Source organism: Nothoprocta perdicaria, unplaced genomic scaffold (genome assembly GCF_003342845.1).
Source record: "Nothoprocta perdicaria isolate Ctin4 unplaced genomic scaffold, notPer1 scaffold_239, whole genome shotgun sequence".
Taxonomy (NCBI): domain Eukaryota; kingdom Metazoa; phylum Chordata; class Aves; order Tinamiformes; family Tinamidae; genus Nothoprocta; species Nothoprocta perdicaria.
Window position 1 is genome coordinate 224,036 of NW_020455465.1, and position 6,000 is coordinate 230,035.

The window sequence follows — 6,000 nt, forward strand, 5'->3', positions numbered from 1 at the left end:
AAAGCAAACGGGACTGGTCATTGTGGGTGATCAAAACCTCATCGATTGCTTTGAAAGTGCTGACTGTGTCTCCAGCCTGGAGATAAGGGTGTATGTTTCTGAATATGTTGTTAGAATAAGCAGAAATTTTGTGTTTTGTCCACSTGTGTGAGTTCAGTTCCAGTTGGTGCTATTTAAAATATTAAAAATAAAATAGTAACTGTCTACATGAGGTCTGCTTTCTATCATCAAACTAAATTTAAATGTATTGATAAGACTTCAACACTGTAACTTGTTAATAGTGAAAAGGGAACAAAGTTGGATGGTGCCAAAAGTGAAGCTTAAAAATCTGTCTGAAGATCTAGCAAGCCACTAAAGACAAATGCTTCAAAAACTTTACCTTGCAAGTACTTTTTTTTTTTTTTTTTTTTAAACCTATTTTCCCTAACTTTTGGAATAATTCATTCTGTCTCTTCGTTTTAGTAATCTGATATCATGTTCTAAATTAAGGAAACTGAAATGAGGAAATTCATTGAATCACAAATATAATATTTTCATAAATCTATATAAATTCAATGTATTATAGATGCATAAATCTATATAAATGCAATGTATTATAGATATAGTAAAATCTGTAGTTTAAGTCATAAACTTAAATCATTTTTTGCCAGTGGAAATAAATGCATTTATTTTGTTAAATAGCCAGTGTAGCCCACAATAGAGTTTTCTGTATTATAGGGGCATACGACAGTACTGAATTTCTGCCAAAAGAATTCATATGTGGCTTTAGATATAGTTGCCTGAATATGCTTCTCCTCTGATAGACAATACAAGGTTTTTGGAAAATAGTAACATAATCACAGTATTGTAAAGGCACTATAAAGGTTAAAAAACTATATTTTTAGTTAGTTCTATTCACTCCAGTTTTTATGTTGTCAGCTAAACCAAATCTATCTTAAGTGGTTACCTTTTTCATATTCCATTTTTTAATTGTATTTATCTTTTGTTAGCCCKAAAAACACAAATTCTTTAGTATCTTCATTCAAATCTTCAGTTCTCTGGATTGTCCAAATTGTCCTTTGGARTAATCTGTACGAGTTGAAGTATGAGTAAATCTATTTGTCTTTAGCAGAGGTACTTACCTGTGTACCAGTATATTGCTGAATACATTGGTATTTAAAAATGCTTAGTACAGCCTTGTTACTTCCACCAGAGGTAATAACTTGCTGCAATGGAGGGAAATAGTTCAAATGAGTTCTAAATCATTCAATTAATTTGTCTATCTCTCTGCATTGACAATGGAGAGATCTAAGGCAACTACAGGACTAAAGTACATACAGCCATTAAATTCATCAAGTTAGAAATAATCAAGAGTAGGAGTACCTATATTTAAGGTACTGGAAATTAACTCATGCAAGTGTAAGCCAACATGCTTGTGTCTTAGATCAGATATTAGATTTTAATGTCTTAGAGGCAGAATAAAAGCCTTAAACACGTTGTCATGCCAAATAATAATAATAATAATAATAATAATAATAATAATAAAGCAAATGCACTGAACATCTAAGATTAATTTTGCTGTTTACTACCGAGTCTAGTTTGTTTGATTCCATATTTTGAAAAATCTGTTTTTACTTCACATGACATTTTAAATTTGTTGCTCTTCTGAGCAGGAAGGATAATAACATTTCCAAAATASAGGAGAAAGCACTATTATAAATTATGTAAAATCTAGCTCAACATATTTCTATGAAAGGCTGATATGTTCATCTCCTGTCCAGGGTGTCAGCTTTCATTTCAAAGAAGGTGTTAATTGCTGTATCAAGCACAGTGCTAGAAGTAGTGATTCCAGGTTCTCAGTTTTGCTTTTCARTTATTTCCTGAACCACAGCAAGGTTTCTGAGATCTTTCTGTCTCAGACTCCATACCAATACAAATTATTATATTCCATTTAATTAACCATTTTTTTCATGCAATGTGAAAAGTAAGAAACCCTGTGGTATTTCAGTATTTTATTGAGAGTAAAATAAAGACCTAAAGGATTTGCCATCAAATAAATTCTGAAATTCTACAGATTCTAATAGTGTAAGGCAACTTGCAAATAAATTCTTTTGGAAACCTCCAAAGCAGTCCCAGCTCTAAATCATTAGACTTACTGTCATGAAATACWTTTCATTCATCATAGTTTGTAAAACAAGGAGATAGCAGATCTATGCTAGCTCAGCAGCATTCAGATGACAATCACTAATGGGTTGACTCTAGTTCAGAGACGGATTGACTCCTAAAAGATAAATGAGTCTCTAGAAAGAAAAATGAGTATCAGCAACACCCCCTAAACCAAATTTGACCTATGCAACACAGCAGGCATAGTCCTTCAAAAAACTATTCATTCATTGCTGCGTCCCAGAATAGAAAACTCTGGAGAATAATAGTCAAGAGTAGTTTACGACACAATTTTTAACTCGACCAGTGGGATTCACTAGCAGGAACATGAAAATCAGATACCTGAAATGGGTTGAAAGCAGGGGATATAGAGTAAGGCTGTCTTGAACATTATCCCTGGAACCTCAAAGTTGTCTGAAGTTGCTGACAGTATATATACTACAAGAACTTTAACAAGATGTTTCCATGTGTCTATTGATAAGACTCTTTGGAGTTTCTGAAAAAATAAAAAGAAAAATACATAAAGAAAGAAAGGGARAAAAGGAGAAATAGAGAAAGGAAGAAAGAGGAGTGAATTTTTCTATTCAAGAAAAGTGATAGAACATTTCAATAAACAAGCATTCAACATCATAGAAAAGTTAGACCAGATGGAGCAGTTACCACTCAAGCTGTCCAACCTCACACACTGAGTGACTCTTGCGCTAGAGTCAACTGAATGGCTGGTGAAAATGCACCTGCCCCAGCAGCTTAAGCTCACATAAGTCTACTTAAGCCTGCATCAGTTTTTGTCCTTGTTACAGGTTTTCTAGCTTTCAAAGACATGAGAAGCATGCCATGGAATGACCACTTGTGGTGCCCTAGTTGAGTTCTATGTCAATGAATGTTAAACACCCAAAACCTCATAGCTTTTCAGAGAGAAGGAATGATCATTATTTTACTCAAGAGAAATAGGCACATACCTACATACCAAATAACTATATTGCATTACAAAGTGGAAAGATAAACACCAAATAGCTTTCCCGTGTGGAAGTCCAAAATCTATGGCAGATTCTGGAGTATAGTACATGAGTGAAAACTTGAAATAATGCCTTTAAAGAGACTTATTAGTAGCATTTCATAGTACATCTCCTACAGTCCAGTCCTGGGTCTTAATTTTAGCACATGTATGACATAACAAATAAAATTATTAAGCAAAAAATAGTATACCTAATAATAAAGTTAATTTCTTTTCTGGAATTATTCCCACAGCAAAGATTGAAATTGCAAAGTTGTCAAAGCCTGCTGTTGGAATATTAAGAAATCCTTCATTTCATATTTTCATGCTAGCATGGCTGAGTCTCTCCTAAGTGTCTGGGGAAAACTTAAACACATACAGTACAATTTTATAGAGCATAAGAGTGAGAAAGAATACCTACAGCATTTAATTAACTATGAAGGCATGTTTTGTGCATCTTCTGGATGTTATCAAGTACAACCTTGAATGTCAGTATCTTAGAAATCATTAATTATGCCCCATGCTAAATTATTATCTAATGCCCAGAAAAAATGTTAAATTGGACTGTATGAATTATTAATAATTGCCAATTTGATATGAAAAACTGGTCTAGCTTAGTGTTAAACACTTCTGAATGGTATCATAGAAGGTGAACACTTTTCTGACAACAGAAATGACCTGACATTTATGAAACATGGGTCCTAAAGAATCAAAAAGATATACTTCAGTGGAAGTACATGTAAAGGTAGACTTTGTTAATAAGGTCATTTAAACATTTTCATAACATTTTTCAGCTCAAATTGATTCATCAGCAATAAAGACTATTGAAAATAATGTTATATACCTCACCATATTTTGTAATATCTTCAGAGGTAATGCACATAGCCCATTTGTCTCTGTGCCTTCGAGGATTAGTTTAGTTCTTCTTTCTGTGAATGTTTGTAGAACATCAGTTACTATTGCTGTGGTACAGACTTTCTCCTSTACTTTGCTGAGGATGAATATGATGAGGAAAAGGAAAGGTCAAGTGGGCTACTGCTCTTCATATTTGTGTGCATAATGGCACAGTACTCACATCTCCCAAASCTGTATGTTTAATAAGAACATCTCACTGCTCTTCTGACTTCAGATTGGTATACTTCAGATTCTTAATGAAGTGCTTTTTGGTAAAAATATTGTTGTCATATGATTACCCTATTAATTTTCTAATTTCATACCAAACACTTGACAAGCTCCTTTACTGATGCAGACAGACACTGGTCTCATAGATCTCACTTTCCAGACTGAAAGAAGAAGATTGATAGTGTCATGGTCAGTGTTGGCATGAAGTAGGAGGGGAAAAAAAAAAGTAATAATAACCTGCAGGTGGAAAAAAGCGAAGAGATGAGTTGCTGTTGTCAAAATCTCGTGGTTTTGAATTATGAAGTAAAAAATGTAATTAAAAAGACACCAGTGACCTGATAGCCAGTTTATAAGTTCAGAAGCCTCAGACTTCAGAATGTCTGAATTAAGATTATGTCTTCCTTTCTTAAACATATTTTAGTTTATTTAGTTCATATTTGCATTTAATATGGATGTCTGTGTCTGAGGAATGTGTAGTAAAATTATTAGATGTCTTTAATAGTAAAAACAATCTCACAAAAAATGCTTTATAAACTGTGCAGAAARTAACTGCCAGCTAGGAAGAAAAACTATACAGCAAAGGAAGGTAATACAACATCYGTGAGAAGGCATGAACTGTACTGTGCCAGTGCATCCAAAGATGAAGGCTCCATGTGCTACTTTTTGTGTTTTTCTTCTCTGTTGATTTTTTTCTGTGTTTATTTTTTCCCCACTTAAACCACTGACATACCTTTTCAGTACAAATCTGTGATGCCTTCAGCTTTTTCTTAGCCTGCATGGATGGATGCACCTGTAGTGCGAAGTAGAAGAGAATAAGAGAGTGAGCTCAAGCACTGCTTGACAGAACTTGCTGCTTCACTCTTAGCTCCCTTTCTGTCTTCATTCTGGCTAGCTCTTTTAAGATAAGCTGTCTTTTATGATGGTCCTTAACAGTATGAATATCACACAGTACTGTACACAGTACTGATGGGTCAAGTCTATTCTGCTTGACGCCAAGCCCTGTGATAGATGCCTGTCTCCTTTTTTTTATTTACCAGACTAGACATAATCAACCTTTCTATCTGGATTTATAAGTGAATACCACCTTGAGCACTTTGAAAGTGAGATATGGGAAAGTCGTTGTCACCTATTCTTAGAGAAGCATATGAAGAAGGTAATATATTACCTGAAGATGGACCTGTGGTCGAGAGAAGACTATGGCTAATTTAGTGCCTAAAAGGACATGAGGTTAATCTCATCCATAAGGTGTGTAAATAATATGTGAAAAATGAACAGGAATAGTGCTAGTGCTTCATATAAGCTGAAATTGTAAGGAAGAGGAGAAAGGAGTCGGATTGTCTTGATCTTTAAAATAAAAAAGTTAAAAAAGATAAATGAAAAATAGATGAGTTCAAAATAATGATAATTCATTTGCTGCTATTTTTTTCATATTTTTCCAGAATTCATTTAATAGAATGGTGTTTTATGAAAAGCTTCCTAAAATATTTTTAAATGAATCAATTAAAAATAAAGACGAAAGGGACACGTAAAATGAGAGACTGTCATTCAGACAATAACCAGGCATTGCAAGATGTATAATGGTAAGTTACGGAAGAAAATCTGTTTTAGGTGATTGAATGAGACCAGAGTTATGCGTCTTAGACTAATAGCACATCTGCTATGGTTTATAGCTATACAGATAAATATTTATCTACAGCTAAATTATGCTACACTCTGAAACTTGAACAGTTTGGAATTAAGAG